This window comes from Zingiber officinale, chromosome 2A (genome assembly GCF_018446385.1).
Source record: "Zingiber officinale cultivar Zhangliang chromosome 2A, Zo_v1.1, whole genome shotgun sequence".
Lineage (NCBI taxonomy): Eukaryota > Viridiplantae > Streptophyta > Magnoliopsida > Zingiberales > Zingiberaceae > Zingiber > Zingiber officinale.
Genome location: NC_055988.1, coordinates 104613220 through 104630847, shown reverse-complemented (window position 1 = coordinate 104630847; position 17628 = coordinate 104613220). Strand labels below are relative to the sequence as shown.

Genomic DNA, 17628 nt, shown 5'->3' with positions numbered 1-17628 from the left:
GTAAGTTCAAGAACACCTCGGTAAGTTGCTACTCACCTGTGGTAAGAGTAGTTCCGAACTTGATTTGGTGTTTCCTTGTATTTTTTTTTAGTATGCCATGAAGATGAATGGTTTTTAAAAGTCTCTGCCGTGAGTTTCATTAAGGATACAAGAGGGGAATTGTTTAGGTTTGATATTAGGTTTGATATGTAGTGGTCTTCCGCTAATAGTTCCTTATACATGTGGTTTGATCTTACCGTATGGATTATAGCATTTCTGCTATAGGTTTTTCTGTTAAACCTGAAAAGAACAACCCTTGAAGTTAACATATCAAACTTAGATTTCCATGTGTTTGCAGCAAGCACGAACAACTCTATTGGAGCTTAGAACATCCACTCTTGGAGCTTGTTCCAGTCCGGATTTATTTTGTTATATACGTGCATGAAAGGGAGTGAATAGATTTTGTAGTAGTGTAGATTTTTCGCTTGTGTAGTAGCGGTTTTAGCTTGAACTATGCCACAAAAAGGGGCATGAATAGAGGAGCTTACTATTAGTTTTGTTGTGCAGTTTTCATATTTTTATAGCAGTGCACGAGTAGTTCTTTTTCTCTGCTGTTTAGACCTTCATATGCTATGAATCTGCACGAGCAGATTTTTGCTTATTTCCTTTGCTGTTTAATTCCCCTTTTGCTGTTTGCGAGCATGAGCAGTTCCTCTTTGCTTTGCTATTTGTGAACATGAGTAGTTTCCCATGTGCTATCAGTTAAGCATGTGTATTTCCTTTGCTGTTAGATGTGCACGAGCAGTATTTCCTAGTTTTTCTTTGTGTAATAATAGATATACATGAGCAGTTTCTTTAGTTTTCATTTGCTATTTTAACAAGCATGAGCAACCATGTATTTTAGTGGAATAATTATGTGTTCTATTAAACCTTTTTAGGGGATTATGAGTAGCTATAAGTAAGAAAAGATCAAGGTCTTGATAGGATTCCTAAATTTTAAGAACTGGGATCAGCAGCACACCAAGTGCTCAAAGAAATTCCAAGGCATTTTATTGTAAGAATATTAAAAGATAACAAGTATTTTATTTTAAAGAGACTAGTACCCGACTTCCAAGGTTGTCGTTAAACAAATCCAGGTGACTAATTCCAAGGTCTTGGCCCTGGTAAGACCAAGGTCTTTATCCTTGTAGGACTGGTGACTAGCTACCACAGTCCCTATTAAGGAGCGCGCATTGGTACTAAGCCTGGGCCCCAGAGAAGTTTATTATTATTTTGAAGTAATAAAGTATAAGGTTTTGGAACAACTGAAACAAGCTTCACTTATGTTTAGAGTCAGCAAGTTTAGTTTCTTTTAATTCGAAGCATGTCGTATTAGTTTTATTTGTTTCCTGATTAGTTTATTGAGCATGATTAGCCTTATCTTCCAGCATGCAGTTTTATCCTTGTATATCATGAGTATGAAAATTTTAGTGCTTGCTATTGAATATGCATGAGCAGATTTATTTCCTAGTTTCAGTACTTTTAACATGAGCAGTTATATATGTTTTCTTTTAAAGCATTCAGTTTCTAGTTCTTCTTGTATACATGCATATCTGAGTTTTTGTGAGTTAGACAGCGCTTACTAAGCATTTGCTTATAGTTTGCATTTCCTCTTACTGCAGATAAAGGAAAGGAAAAGTTGTAGCAAAGGAAGACGACAAGGAGGTGCGGATGGATGTGTGATGCCTGGACTATGGATGCCTTGGGATTTAGCATAAGAATTTATTAAGATATTATGTATTTTAGACCATTTGAGATTGTACCTATACACCATGTCATTTGAGATTATTCATATTTTAGATTGCATGCTATGATGAATTCTATTTAGTAAGTAGATATTTGTGTGATTGCATTGAGATATAGTTTCATATGTTTTCTGCTATTATGAATTATATGCATTATCAGTATTGTATTGTATTTTAGTCCTGCTGTACTGCAGATACTCTGTCGAAATTTTAAGTTTTCTGAAAAAAATAATAATATACTGTTTGCTATACTAGTTAAGTAAGGATCTATATTAGTTAAATAATAGTCACCTTTAGAGAGTAGTAGTAAGAAGGGCGGGTGTCACAATTTTAAATTAAATAGAATTTATATGTCAATATTGAAAAGTATAAGGCACACCTAATCACGAAGGGATTCACTCAGAAAGAGGACATTCATTACCCGGAGACTTTTTTTATTAGTTTCGACAGGAGACTCCCTCATGATAATTATGATACTTGTATCTTATTATGACCTAGACCTAAATGGGTGTTAAAACTGCATTTCTCAATAAAAATATTAAGGAAACTATATAATGGTATAATCAGAGAACTTTGAGTTGGGAGATTCAAAGTACCTAGTATGTAAAGTATGTAAACTAAGGAAATCCATTTATGGTTTAAAGCAGACATCTCATAAATGGTACCCAAAGTTTAATCAAGTGGTTTCTTCATATGATTTTAAGGAAAATCCAATTAATCAATATTTGTATATTAAGTTCAGTGAGAGCAAGTTTATTATATTTGTTTTATAAGTGGATGATATATTTCTTGCAAACAATGATATGGGTCTGATGCTAGAAACTAAGTCATTTATATCTAGTGAATTTGAAATGAAGGATCTTGGTGATGCATCCTTTGTCTTAGGTATACAGATTGTTCATGATCATTTAAGACTTCAAGCTACACAATTAGACTATCACAAAAGGTCTATATAAAAAAGGTACTTATTTAGTATAATATGTATAATTATGCTCTCAGTGACACACCAGTGTCAAAAGGTAATAGATTTAGCTTGCAACAATATTCATTCCATGAACTTCAAATTAAGAAAATACAACAATTTCTTGATGCATCGACAGTAGGAATTTGATGTATACTCAAGTATGTATATGTCCGGATCTTGCATACATTATAGGGATATTGGGTAGATATTTAAGTAACTCTGGACTAAAGCATTGAAAGATGTAAAGAGGGTCATGTGATATTTGTAAAGAATGAAAGATTACATACTCACATATTAGAGATCAAGTCATCAGAAAATTATTAGATATTCGGACTCCGATTTTGCTGGATACTTAGATAGTAGGAGGTCCACCTCAGATTATATTTTCATGTTAGCAAGAGAGGCTATATCATAAAAAAATATTAAACAGACGCTAATAGTCACTTCCATTATGGAAACAAAATTTATAGCCTTCTATGAAGCTTCCAACCATGGGATATGAATATAGAACCTGATCACAAGATTATAGATCATTGGGGACATTTACTAGTCATTGAGGATCAACTAAGATAATAAAGCTGTAGAACTATATTTTAAAAATAATCACAGTTCGTCGAAGTCTAAACACATCGATATATAGTTTTTGATGATTAAAGAAGGAGTTCAGAGTGATCAAATTATGATAGAGCATATAAGGACATATTTTATGTTAGCATATTTGATTACCAAGGGTTTGTCACCCAAGGTGTTTCGTCGGTATGTGCTAAATATAGGGTTTTTTTTTTTTATGAAATACCCATTTGGTAGAAATCTGTATTTTGGTGTAATGTTCTATATTAATAAACACATGTATTTTTATCTTATTGTACATACTAAAGTTTTACATGTGTATGAGGTTTTGAATCTCTAACATAAAGACATGATTTACTATTATGATTTTACATACGATTTTGTAAATATAATGTGAAACTCAATTTTAGGTTATAAAGTAGAATCATTATTTACCACTATGATTTAACATAAAGTGTCATTAAATATGATTTGGACTTAATTTGGGTCATAAGGAGAACTTATTAAGAATAAACATTTATAGATCACATTGCGTGTCATTCTTGTACTACACATTCACATTTGATTTATATCGTTAATGCTATTAATACTGTGATTATTGTTGGGTTTTGTTACCGTCATAGTAACTCTAACTTCTTTAGCCTATATTAATTGAATTAATGGATCATATTATTTAAAGGGATATTTAACTTATAAAGTTTTGACATATTAAGTTCAACTAAGGTATTGTGTGATGTATATGGTATCACGTATATCCCAAGTGAGAGATTATAGGATTTAATTTCTATTTAGTGGGCTAACACTTAATTAATAGCAATACATAACAATTATCCTATTAAGGATCTAAACCTCAATTAAGTGATCTAATGCATTAAGCCTGAAGGAAGATTTATATTATCAGATGTGGATTCAATGTATAGGTCCCTTAATCTATTTCATTAACAATAATGGATTGTTAATGAGTTATGGGTTATTATGTGATGGTCCCTATAGGATAGACTAACATATACAAGGGAAGAAGCTCATTGATTTGAACATCTTGAATCTTGAATTTAATAGAGCTTCTTCATCTTCCTCCTCTCTTCCCCATTGAGAAGGACAACGAATTGCCACCCACTCTTATAGAATATCACTCCACACTTGCAGGAAATCTGGCGACAAGTAAGAGATACAATGACATTAGCTATAGACTAAGGTCAACATTCAGATTGTTGTTGTATCAAATTAGGTTTTCAATATTGCCTTAAAGATAGATTATAGCTAGCTCTTGTAATCGATGCATCATATGGATTATTTTTTATGTATCATTATTACTTTCATATATAATGATCCGGTGGTAAGGCCAGGGGGACCTCATAAGGGAAAGGTCAACGACACGTGGAGGTCAATAGTCAAAGGGGGGTCAACCCCATGGGCTCGACGAGTGGGCGGAACATGCCGATCATTAGGCAATGACCTTCATCCGAGAGAACAACCATCTGGCCGTGAGCCCATATTTCCAATGAAGGAAAGAAGATCATATAGCCGAGCGGATAGTCCGCTCGGCCGCGGTACAAGGCAAGAGTAAAGGCTGAGCAGTCTGCCTAGCCAGGGTGTCAAGCTATGAGAGCCGAGCAGGTGACGACCTTGAACCTTCCCGGACGGACGACCAACTACGCCAGACCAAAGGCGAATATTCTGGCCGAGCGACTTGATGGTCGATCCGGGAAGAGGAAGTCAAAGAGTATGGGACAGTGGGGACGTCATCTTAGTAACCCCTATTGCTAACAACAGGCATGTTTGAAGACCAGGCCATACTCAGTATCGTACGATAAAAGGTTCTGCTGTCCCATCAAGGAGACGCTCAGACTGTAGCAGTATGGCGTCAGACATGCTCTTCTGACAAGCCCATGCTGCGGTATGGTGTATGACACGTGTACACCTCGGTTTGTGTGCACCAAGCTCCCATAGCTCTATATAAGAGCCCTTAGACTTCACCGGAGGTATGAAATCTTCAATCCTTGGAGCCACTTTCTGGTTTATCCCTCACCTGACTTGAGCGTCGGAGGGTCGTCGCCGGGAACCCTTTCCCAGCTCGACTTCTTTGCAGGTTCACCGGAGCTCCATACGGTTAGTCAGATAGCCACGTCATCGGTTGGGAGAGCGCCACGTGCCCAGCGTCCATCGATTCAGCATTCGGACAGGATTAATTTGGCGCCGTCTGTGGGAACGCTCCTGCATCCGATCGGAAGCAATGGGCGAGGCTGGACGACCGCACTCGGTGATGCTCTCCATAGAGGAGCTCGACGCTTTGATCGAGACAAAAGCCGCTAAGCTTGTGGAGCAGAGACAAAAGTCGCAAGCCGAGGGGGTTGAACAGCAAGCAACATCAGCATCAGGGGGCCGAGCGGAAGCACCTCATGCCACAGTTCCATTTCATCGGGCCTTATTCTGCACGCCTCCTGAAACGGCAGCAGTGAATCGTGATCGAGGATCTTCGTCAGATGAAATACCAATACGGGACAACAGAAAAGGCAAGGCCCCCCGAGCGGACGCTTCTCCCGAGCGGATCAATCGGCAATTCTCGGAGGTCATTCTACGAGACCCTCTGCCAAAGCACTATGTGCCCCCGGCGATCGGTGAGTACAATGGAACCACCGACCCGGATGATCATTTGGGTAAATTCGACAACACGGCTACCCTTCATCAATACACAGATGGGGTGAAGTGTCGGGTTTTTCTAACCACCCTCTCGGGATCGGCTCAACGGTGGTTTCGGAGGCTGCCGGACAGATCTATCTCAAGTTTCAAAGACTTCCGCACGGCCTTCCTCCACCATTTTGCAAGCAGTCGATGCTACCAGAAGACTAGCGTGAGTTTATTCACCATCAAGCAAGAGCCCAGAGAGCCGCTCAGAGCTTATATCCAGCTATTCAACCGGGTGGCCATGGATATTCCAATGGCCACCTCCGAGACAATGATGAACGCATTTACGCAAGGCCTCATGGACGGGGACTTCTTCCGCTCGCTCGTTCGGAAGCCGCCCCGAGACTACGATCATATGCTATATCGGGCCAATGAATACATCAATGTGGAGGAAGCCCAAGCGGTCCGAAGAAAGGAAATTCCAACCGAGCGGGCTCCCCCTGCCGAGCGGAAGCCTCACACTGCTCATCACCCGCCCAGAGGACCGAGGGCCGAAGTAATCCGCTCCCCCCATACGAGGTCTCATGTGCAAGAGGTAGCTGCCGAGCGGCCCAAGCCAAAGAAGAAATGGACCCCAATGTTCTGCTCATTCCACCGGACGGACACGCATAACACCAGAGATTGCCGGAGTCTTCCTCTAATCGCCCACCCCATTCCCAGGAGTGGAGGCCGTCGATCACCATCATCCAACAGGCGACAGAGACCTCGTGAAGCTGATCGGACGGTACCCGACAGGCGGCAAAGACAGACTCCCGAGCGGCATCATACTTCGAGGCGTGAAGACGATCCCCGGATGTCTAGGGAGCGGCCTAGACCGTCCGCTCGGGAAGAAGAAAATAGAAACAACACTTCCCGAGGCGAAATCAACATTATAGCTGGTGGGCCGACCGGAGGAGACTCTAACCGAGCAAGGAAGGCTAGCGTCAGGCAGCTCCAGATCCATGCAGTCGGTTGCATCCAAGAAAGGACGAGCGGACCCGAAATCAGTTTTGGGCCCAAGGACTTGGAGGGAGTCGAAGTGCCACATGACGACACTCTCCTCATCAAAGCGGTAATAGCCAACTACACTATTTACCACGTTTTCATTGACACAGGAAGCTCGGTCAATATTATATTCAAAAAGGCCTTCGACCAATTGCAAATTGATCGAGCTGAGCTGCTGTCCATGACAACCCCCCTCTATAGGTTCACGGGCAACGAAGTTCTGCCGGTCGAACAGATCCGGCTCGCCATTTCGCTGGGAGAGGAGCCACTCAGAAGGACGCGGACTGCAAACTTCGTCGTGGTGGACTCTCCGTCGGCATACAACGTAATATTGGGACGACCGGCTCTCAGTGAATTCCGAGCGGCCGTCTCCACTTTCCACCAGAAGATCAAGTTCTCGGTCGAGGACAAAGTGGGAGAAGTATGAGGAGATCAACTGGCAGCTCGGCGATGCTACGTCGAGATGGTACGAGCAGAAGCCAATTCTGCTCGGAAGGCGCCCCGGATTGAAGTAAACGCCATAACTGAAAAACCTCCCTCTTTGGTGTATGAAGAAAAAGAGAAAGTACAGATCCATCCGACCCGATCGGAGACCACCACATTCATTGCGGCCGACCTGGAGGTAAGCCAGAAAGAAGAAGTGGTCAAATGCCTCCAGAGAAACTGTGATGTCTTCGTCTGGTCGACGCATGAGCTGCCCGAAATTTCACCGAGTATAGCACAGCACGAGCTCCACATCCGACCGGACGCTCGGCCGGTGAAGCAAAGGAAGAGGGAATTCAGCGCTGAACAAAATGCAATCATCCGGGCGGAGGTCGAGAAACTCCTGGAGGTCGGCCACATACGCGAGGTCCAGTTCCCGAGCTGGTTGGTGAACGTGGTACTAGTCTCCAAGTCGGGCAACAAGTGGAGAGTGTGCATCGATTTCCGGGATCTTAACAAGGCGTGCCCAAAGGATTTTTATCCCCTGCCCCGGATCGATCAACTGGTGGACTCCACAACCGGCTGCGAGTTGATATGCATGCTCGACGCTTATCAGGGCTACTATCAAGTGCCGCTCGCCCGAGAAGATCAAGAAAAAGTCAGCTTCGTTACAGCTGACGGCACTTACTGTTACAATGTGATGCTGTTCGGACTGAAGAATGCGGGAGCAACTTACCAGCGCTTGATGAACAAAGTGTTCAAGGAGCAGATCGGGCGAAATCTGGAAGTATATGTGGATGACATTCTCATCAAGTCGTTCCGGGCGACCGATCTATTTAAAGACATGGAGGAGACTTTCCGAACGCTGAGGAGGTATGGAGTTAAGCTGAACCCTCAGAAGTGTCTGTTCGGAGCAAAAGACGGGCGTTTCTTGGGATACATAGTGACCGAGCGGGGCATCGAGGCAAATCCCAACAAAGTGAAAGCACTACAAGATATGCCGCCACCAAGAAATTTGAGGGAAGTGCAGTGCTTGACCGGTCGGATAACTGCTTTGTCCAGATTCATCTCCAAGACTGCCGACCGGAGCCTACCTTTTTTCAAAATCTTGCGCAAAGCCACTAAGTTTCACTGGGACGAAGAATGCGATCGGGCGTTCGAAGATCTGAAAACATACTTGAACTCTCTGCCTGTGCTAGCTAAGCCAGCTATGAGTGAGCCACTTTGTATCTATTTATCTTCAACTGAGCAAGCAGTTGGCTCGGCACTAGTAAGGGCGAGCAGAGAAGAACCTATATATTTTCTAAGCCATATTTTAAAAGATGCTGAATCCCGCTACACTGGGCTCGAGAAGCTGGCTTTTGCTTTGCTCCTCGCCGCTCGGCGCCTCCGTCCCTATTTCTTGGCTCATACTATCATCGTCCGGACGAACATCCCTTTGGGAAGAGTGCTGTTGAACCCAGAAGCGTCCGGACGGCTCATCAAATGGACAACGGAGTTGAGCGAATTTGACATTCAATACCAGCCCCGTTCGGCAATAAAGGCGCAGTCCTTAGCGGATTTTGTCACCGAAGTACAAAAGCCAGAACCCGAAGCCATGTGGAAAATATTTGTGGATGGATCGTCCATTCGGCTCGGAAGCGGGATTGACGTACTATTACTCTCTCCTCAAGAAGAAAAGATGCACTTATCCGTCTGGCTGGATTATAGAGCTACAAATAACGAAGCAGAGTATGAGGCCCTTATAGCCGGCTTACAGGCCGCTCGGCATGTGGGGGCCGGACGGGTGACGCTGCATTCAGACTCTCAGTTAGCCGCTCAGCAGCTCTCTGGTACTTTTGAGATTAACAACGCTCGGCTCAAACTCTACGCTGAAGCCTTCAAAAAGCTTAAAGCCAATTTCAGAGAAGTCATTATCCAGAAGATACCTCGAGCGGAAAATCAGGCGGTAGATGAGTTAACCAAACTCGCAAGTTCAATAACGCTAGTCGTCATCCATCAGCCAATTGAACAAGTATCTTTGGTGGCGCACGTCGACCGGATGGAAGGCCTCGCGTTTCCGAGCGATTGGAGGACACCCATCATGGAGTTTCTCCGCTCGGGTGCTACACCATCCGCTCGGGATGAAGCCCAGCTGTTAAGAAGGAGAGCCGGTCGGTTCACACTTATTGGAGATCAACTCTACAAGAAGGCTTTCTCCCGCCCGCTGTTGAAATGCGTGAGCTCGGAAGACGCGGTGTACATCCTCCAGGAAGTGCATCAAGGATCGTGCGGAGAGCATCCAGGCGGACGATCGCTGGCTAAGAAGATCCTGCTGGCCGGGTACTTTTGGCCAACCCTGCAAGCAGACGCTGCTCGGACCGTCGCGACGTGCCTTTCCTGCCAGAAGTATCACAACTTCTCCCACCAACCGACGGAGGAAATGAAAACAGCTACCATGTCCTGTCCGTTCAACCAATGGGGAATGGATATTGTGGGTCCGTTTCCTATGGCGACCGGGCAGCGAAAATTTCTACTAGTGGCGGTCGATTATTTTTCCAAATGAGTGGAGGCCGAGCCGCTAGCCAAGATCACCGAGCAGATGGTCAAGAAGTTTATCTAGCAACATATCATCTGCCGGTTCGGCATCCCCCGCCGACTTGTTTCCAACAACGGGCGGCAATTCGCAGGAAAGTTGCTCGAAGGTTGGTGCAAAAGCTATGACATCGAGCAACACTTCACGTCTGTGGCGTATCCCCAAAGCAATGGTCAAGCCGAAGTAGCCAATCGGGAAATTCTTCGCATTTTGCGTGCTCGGCTCGACTATTTGGGAGGAAGCTGGGTGGATGAAGTGTCGGGCGTCCTATGGGCCATCCGAACGACCCCGAAGGAGGGAACGGGACGCCGTTCCACTTAGTGTATGGGGGTGAAGCAGTGATTCCAGTTGAAGTGGGCGTCGAGTCCGTCCGGATCCAGAACTATGATGATGACAACGTCTAGCGGAGGAACATGGAGCTGGATTTAGTTGACGAGGAGCGGGCCAAGGCATCCGTCCGGCTGATGGCGTAACGGCAAAGAATGAAGCAAAACTACAATCGGCGCGTGATCCCTAGAGCATTCCAAGTTGGCGATCTTGTCTGGAAGAAAGTAAAGCCGGTCGGCGACGTTGGCAAGCTGGAAGCTCCTTGGGCGGGCCCCTTCAAAGTCATCGAAAAGCTCCGCTCGGGCGCTTATTATTTGGAGGATGAAGACGGACGGAGGCTGGATCGACCATGGAGCGCGAATCATCTCCAGCCGTACCGAGCTGGGTGAGAGGTGCGCTGATGTAATTCACTTTGTGTATTTATTGGTCGCCTATGTCCTTGTAATGTAGGAAGCAAAGTGATAAAAAGGATGGCAGACAGATTCGCCGAACGACAGTGTTAAAATTAGCCTTAAGGCCGTCGAGATCCGATGTTAAAAATCGAGAGACGAGCCGACGTCTATAAATCTTTCGAGCGGAAGACCGTCGAGCTCCGACGTTAAAAATCGAGAGACGAGCCGGCGTCTATAAATATTCCGAGCGGAAGACCGTCTAGCTCCGACGTTAAAAATCGAGAGACGAGCCGACGTCTATAAATCTTCCGAGCGGAAGACCGTCGAGCTCCGACGTTAAAAATCGAGAGATGAGCCAGCGTCTATAAATCTTCTGAGCGGAAGACCGTCGAGCTCCGATGTTAAAAATCGAGAGACGAGCCGGCGTCTATAAATCTTCCGAGCGAAAGACCGTCGAGCTCCGACGTTAAAAATCGAGAGACGAGTCGGCGTCTATAAATCTTCCGAGCGGAAGACCGTCGAGCTCCGACGTTAAAAATCGAGAGACGAGCCGGCGTCTATAAATCTTCCGAGCGGAAGACCGTCGAGCTCTGACGTTAAAATCGAGAGACGAGCCGGTCTATAAATCTTCCGAGCGGAAGACCGCCGAGCTCCGACGTTAAAATCGAGACGAGCCGGCCTATAAATCTCGAGAGAAGAGCCGAGCTCGACGTTAAATATCGAGAGACGAGCCGGCGTCTATAAATCTTCCGAGTGGAAGACCGTCGAGCTCCGACGTTAAAAATCAAGAGACGAGCCGGCGTCTATAAATCTTCCGAGCGGAAGACCGTCGAGCTCCGACGTTAAAAATCGAGAGACGAGCCGGCATCTATAAATCTTCCGAGCGGAAGACCGTCGAGCTCCGACGTTAAAAATCGAGAGACGAGCCGGCGTCTATAAATCTTCCGAGCGGAAGACCATCGAGCTCCGACGTTAAATATCGACAGACGAGCCGACGTCTATAAACCCTCCAAGCGGAAGACCGTCGAGCTCTGACGTTAAAAATCGAGCGACTAACCAGCGTTTATAGAGTCTTCGGACGGAAAGCTGTTCACATGATACGACCCGGTTGTAAGCGCCGACCCATAACCGGTCCTACTATTAAGGCAAGAGTAAGGCCATCATACGGCCGAGCGGCTCCCTTATAAAGAATACTTAGCGTTAAAAATTATTATGACTGAAACGAAGGCTAAGGATGAATATCGGTCTAGCGAGCAACTAACAAGCAAAAACAGAGTTCATTTACGCCGAACGACGGCCAGACAAAAGTAGTAATAACAAGAGTATTCGCACCTAACAAAGGGTATACAGAAAACGGTTCAAATACTCCTCACTCATCGAAATTAAAAAGGGCGTCAGGGATAGAGCCCATCATGACAGCCAGATCTTCTGGGGGGACGGACAGCTCGGCTGGTAGGTGGCCCTTAGTCTTGAAATAATCAACCGCCACCTTGATAGCCTCTTCAAAAGTTAGAGACAGCTTGTCGCTGAACTTTTCACAAAATTTGTCCAAGCGGACGAAAGCTTTTCGCACTTCAGCCGACCGGCCGGGCTCCCCATCTTGATATTCTTTGAGCGTGGCTCGGGAAGCGTCAAGGGCAGCCTGGAGATCTTTCAAATCCCCTTCAGATTTGGCGTGGTCAGCCGAGCGACTCTCCCGTTCGGTGGTCGGTAGGGCGTCCAAGTCCTTCACGCGTTGTTCCAGCCCCCGGTTTTCCACCTTCATCAAGTCCATATCGTCGATGGCCTTGAGCTTCCGGCTGGTCGCGAGCTTTATTTCCTTATCGCACTGCTTAACCAGAGCCTCAAGCCGAGCCACTTCACTCGCCAAGTCAGAAGATCTATTCCGTTCGGCTTCCAAGAGCTTCTTGGCTTTCTCCAAAGCAGTCGTGGATTGTCCTCTGCTTTCCCCCGAGGCTTTGAGCTTTTTCAGCTCGTCCTCCAGCTCGGCCAGGCGGTTGCTGATGGCAATCTGCTCCACCCAGTTCTGTGAACGGATGTGATCAAGTTAAAAGCTAAACCAAATTAAACAACAAGACAAAGGATATACCCCAGTCGTCTGTTGCAAATTGCTGTCGCCTAGTTGGCTGGGGGTCATAAGCGCGATGCGGAGCCGAGCGTCCTCCCAGGCTTTGGCGTGGGGACCTATGAGAGTGATTTGCTGTTCGGGAACCATTGGTCGATCAGCAGCCAATAAGTATTCCTCCGACGGAAATCATAGAACAGTTTTTATCACCCGCGGGCCGCTCGGATCATCTTGAGGCGCAGTTGCTTTGCCAAACGGCTCGCCAGTTGTGGAAGGACGGTCACCCAATCGTCTAAGGCGACGCAGGGTCCGAGGAGGACTGGTAGGCGGCACCTCGGAGGCAGCCTGGGGAGAGCCAAGCGGCGTGGGGGTGCTCTCGATGGAAACCGCCCCAGAGATCATGGGAGCATCATCACCCCGCTCGGAACGCTGCTCATCGGATGGGGTCGGCTGAGAGACTTGCTCTTGCCGTCTGCGTTTCCGAGTCGCTAGAGGAGCCTCATCCGCCGAGCGGCCCTCTACCTCGGCTTGAGCAGAGGATGCGATATTGCCCCCAGCCTCGTCGAGAGAGACAGAGGCGGCTAGGGCTTCGGGGACAATCTGAGTCCCCTCACCCCCTCCAGTTGCTGAGCCAGCCAGGACCAACCCCCGTTCAGCGACCTCCTTATTCTTCGCCGCCTCAATCTCAGCAGCTCTCAACTTAAGCCGCTCGGTAGCCTTGGCACGCCACATGATTTCAGCTGCAGAAACAAAGAACAAATCAGTTAGAACAAAGGAAAGAGGAGGATAAGAATGCTTACTCATGCTGCAAGGCAGGTCGGCTTGGACAGGGGACAAGCCGAATATGTATAGCACTCCCGGAAGGAGCAGCTTATCGATGTTGTAGCGCTGGCCGACCAGCCGGTTGGCCGCATAAAGATAGGCCGGATCACTCTTAAACTTGCCGAGCTCCGGTTGTGTTGGCACCGCCGTCTGCCATTTGGTGCGGAAAGCAGGTAGCTCGGGAAAACGCAAGTAGAAAAAATGTTCCTTCCAGTGCTTGTTGGAGCTTGGCATGTTGTCGAAAAGAACAAAATCTATCCTAGATTGGAAAATGAAAGTGCCCCACTCGGATTATTTCGGATAGTAGAAGTAGTGAAAAACTTTGGGGTCCAGTGGAATGTCGTTCAGTTTAAAAAGAATTACCACCCCGCTCAGTAGCCTAATAGAGTTCGGAACTAGTTGGCCGAGCGGGATACGAAAATAGTTGCATACTTGTAGGATGAACCGGTGCGGAGGAAATCGCAACCCGGCTAAAAATTGATCCTGGAAAAAGAGAACGGTGCCAGGCGGCGGGCCATGAGGCTGGTCGGTGGGGGTGGCTAATACTATATTATGGTCAGCAAGGAGTTCATATGTCCGAGCGAGGCGCAGGGCGTCCTCCTCGTCAAACCGGCTCTCCATGGTCGTGTACCAAAGACTAGGAGCGCCGGCGGTCGGCTGAGAAGTGCTAGCCATGGTCGAAAGTAAGGAAGAAATGCAAGGCGGAAAGGAAACAAGAGAGCAAGCGAGGAAAGATGGTGATAATATGGAAAGGACAGCTAACGAAAAGTGCAAAGGAACGATGGAATGAAGGGTGAGGGAGACTTACGAGCGAAAGGATGATCGAAGAAAGAGGCTGTGAAGTCGCTGGAGAGCCGAAAGATGAAGTCGCCGGAGCAGAAAGAGCAACAAGGCTTCGGAGCACTAGGGAGCAGAAATGCGGCGGAGAGAAGAAATCGAGAGCTTTATAGTGTTGGCCCCGAATAGCCTCAGCCGTCAGATTCAGGTCGCGAGAAACGAAGCTGCTATCTAGCCGTTCATTTCAAACGGCGACTGTCCCATTGGAGGTGACGCCAACGCCGTACGCTGACGACAGCGGGAACGCCACGTGTCAGCAGGACACAGGGCGCATTTAATGAACTCTCATTACTGCGCGCAGCGCGCGTGCTTGGCGTTAATGGAGAAGATTCGGCATGAATTCCGAGGGGATACCGAAGGCGTCAGCATGACAGCGCTGAACGAGCATGAAGAAGAAGGTAAGCCGAGCGGATGAACCTTCCCAGGCCCAGCATAGTGGCCGTTACTCAATCAGACCTGCAGTCCAGTCAGTCGGACTTTGACGCCTCCTTCGACTAGACTTGAGGGGGAGGCAAGTGATCCGGTGGTAAGGCCGAGGGGCCCTCATAAGGGAAAGGTCAACGATACGTGGAGGTCAATAGTCAAAGGGGGGTCAACCCCATGGGCTCGACGAGCGGGCGGAACATGCCGATCATTAGGCAATGACCTTCATCCGAGAGAACAACCATCTGGCCGTGAGCCCAGATTTCCAATGAAGGAAAGAAGATCATATGGCCGAGCGGATAGTCCGCTCGGTCGCGGTATAAGGCAAGAGTAAAGGCCGAGCAGTCTGCCTGGCCAGGGTGTCAGGCTATGAGAGCCGAACAGGTGACGACCTTGAACCTTCTCGGACGGACAACCAACTACGCCAGACCAAAGGCGAATATTTTGGCCGAGCGGCTTGATGGTCGATCTGGGAAGAGGAAGTCAAAGAGTATGGGACAGTGGGGACGTCATCTTAGTAACACCTGTTGCTGACAACAGGCATGTTCGAAGACCAGGCCATACTCAGTATCGTACGACAAAAGGTTCTGCTGTCCCATCAAGGAGACGCTCAGACTGTAGTAGTATGATGTCATACATGCTCTTCTGACAAGCCCATGCTGCGGTATGGTGTATGACACGTGTACACCTCGGTTTGTGTGCACCAAGCTCCCATAGCTCTATATAAGAGCCCTTAGACTTCACCGGAGGTATGAAATCTTCAATCCTTGGAGCCACTTTCTGGTTTATCCCTCACCTGACTTGAGCGTCGGAGGGGCGTCGCCGGGAACCCTTTCCCGGCTCGACTTCTTTGCAGGTTCACTGGAGCTCCATACGGTTAGTCAGATAGCCACGTCATCGGTTGGGAGAGCGCCACGTGCCCAGCGTCCATCGATTCAGCATTCGGACAGGATCATATAACTATTTTAAAGTGATTTTGATCAAGTTGACAAAGAGTATTTTGATATAATAGTGTTTAAAGTCTAAAATTTAGAATTTAAGATTTTAGGGTTTATGATTTAGCTATAAATGTGTAGCAGCTAATGATAGCTATTACAACATAAAAAATTATCTATTTCACTTTAATCAAACTAAATTAAATATATTGTAATAGATACATAGCAGTTTCTATACATTATAGTAGTAGCTACCGATAGTTGTTATAATAACATTTGAATAAATGATATTTAGGATAAAACTGTAGGGTTGTTGGCACGTGAAGAGGGGGGGGGGGCTGAATCATGTGTATTTTAAAAATTGAGTTTTTTCTAAAAAACTTAATAAAAAGTGCAAATTATGAGTGCGCAACGGAAAAGTAAAAGGATAAGTAAAAAAGAAAAGGCACACGTTTGGTTTTACTTAGTTTGGAACCTTCGAAGATTCCTACTTCAAGACCCAAGTCTTTTAAACCTTTCCGATGGGTAATCAACTAATCGATCACTTCTTTACAAAAAAATAAGTTGGTAAAAAGACTACCAACTTTAGAATATGATGTACAGAAAGAAAGCAAGAGTAATAAAAAATAACTACACATTACCCAAGTCTAGACTCATCTGAGTACGTAGCGGTGTCATATCATTCTTGCATCATTAAGGCTTGAATGCGACAGAGTAGTAGTGTATGATTGGAGCAGCTGGATGGTTAAGGAAGCATGTAAACAAGTTGTATCAAAGTTGATTCTTTATGCTAACCGAACAGGGCTTTTAAAGAATATTGAGGGTGCCTCTAACCTCATCCGAGATGCCTCCAACCTCAAATCTGATCTCCTATAAGTTGGGCTTTATCTGCTCAGACACCTGTGGTTTCTATCCATGCGAGGGCATCTCCAAATGCTCTGAGGTGCCTCCACGCACTTCGAGGTACCTTCATGCACCTTCGAGGCATTTCCAATGCGCTCCAAGGCACCTTCATGTAGTAAACTTTTATCCCCGAAGTTTATCTACTCGAGGGTACCTCCGTTGGGTCCAGGGCACATTTGTGCAGCTCCAAGCTCCTCATCACAGCTCTGAGGCACCTTCGACACTATTCATCGGAGGTAATTATTTACAATTCAATCCTGCAAGTTTATGTTAGCTCAATAATAAAAATAACCTGTAAAACAAAATTAGTATAGTTAAAATAAAATAATTATTAATTAAATCCTGTCTTCCCAATACCAAGATCTAGTCATGGTCTTAACTTAGACATCCGAAATGACTCTAAGTTGGATCACGCTTATAGTCCCACCGGGACTCATCCTCACTAGATTACACTCCTCCAGTAACTTACTTTCACTTACCATTTGTAGTAACTTAACTTGCCTCTTGATCCACTATGTTTTCTTATTAGTTGTCAAGTCTGCATACCCAACTGAATTTCAGTTAGCTGTCAGGTCCCGCACACCCAGCTGGACTTCCTACCAAATATCATGTCACACCTTGATCTATCTGGACTTCATGCCAGTTATCAAGTCCTAAAACCTAACTGAACTTCAGCCTAGTATTAGGTCCTCTAGATCCATCATTTCCTGCACACTTAGTAAAAGTATCAAATCACAGAGTCTAACTTTAATCATTTGTCCTTCATCAAAACCAAGGTTCAATTATTAGTGACAATTACATTAGCAAAAACATTCTAAATGCCCTTTTAACTTTTATTAAAAAATTGAACGTCTTGCAGGGCTGGCTGGCTATGCCTAGAGCCCTAATTTTTATCTGGTCCATTATTTTTAATATATTAAATGTAGTATTTTTTAAGAGAATGGAAAAGAATAGAGTGCA

General features: G+C 45.8%; 1 pseudogene; it reads right to left on the bottom strand.

Annotated features, from left to right (window-relative positions):
• LOC122043866 overlaps nt 1-14245 on the bottom strand; it is a 37664-nt pseudogene extending 23419 nt beyond the window's left edge.
• Between the last annotated feature and the right edge of the window lie 3383 nt (nt 14246-17628).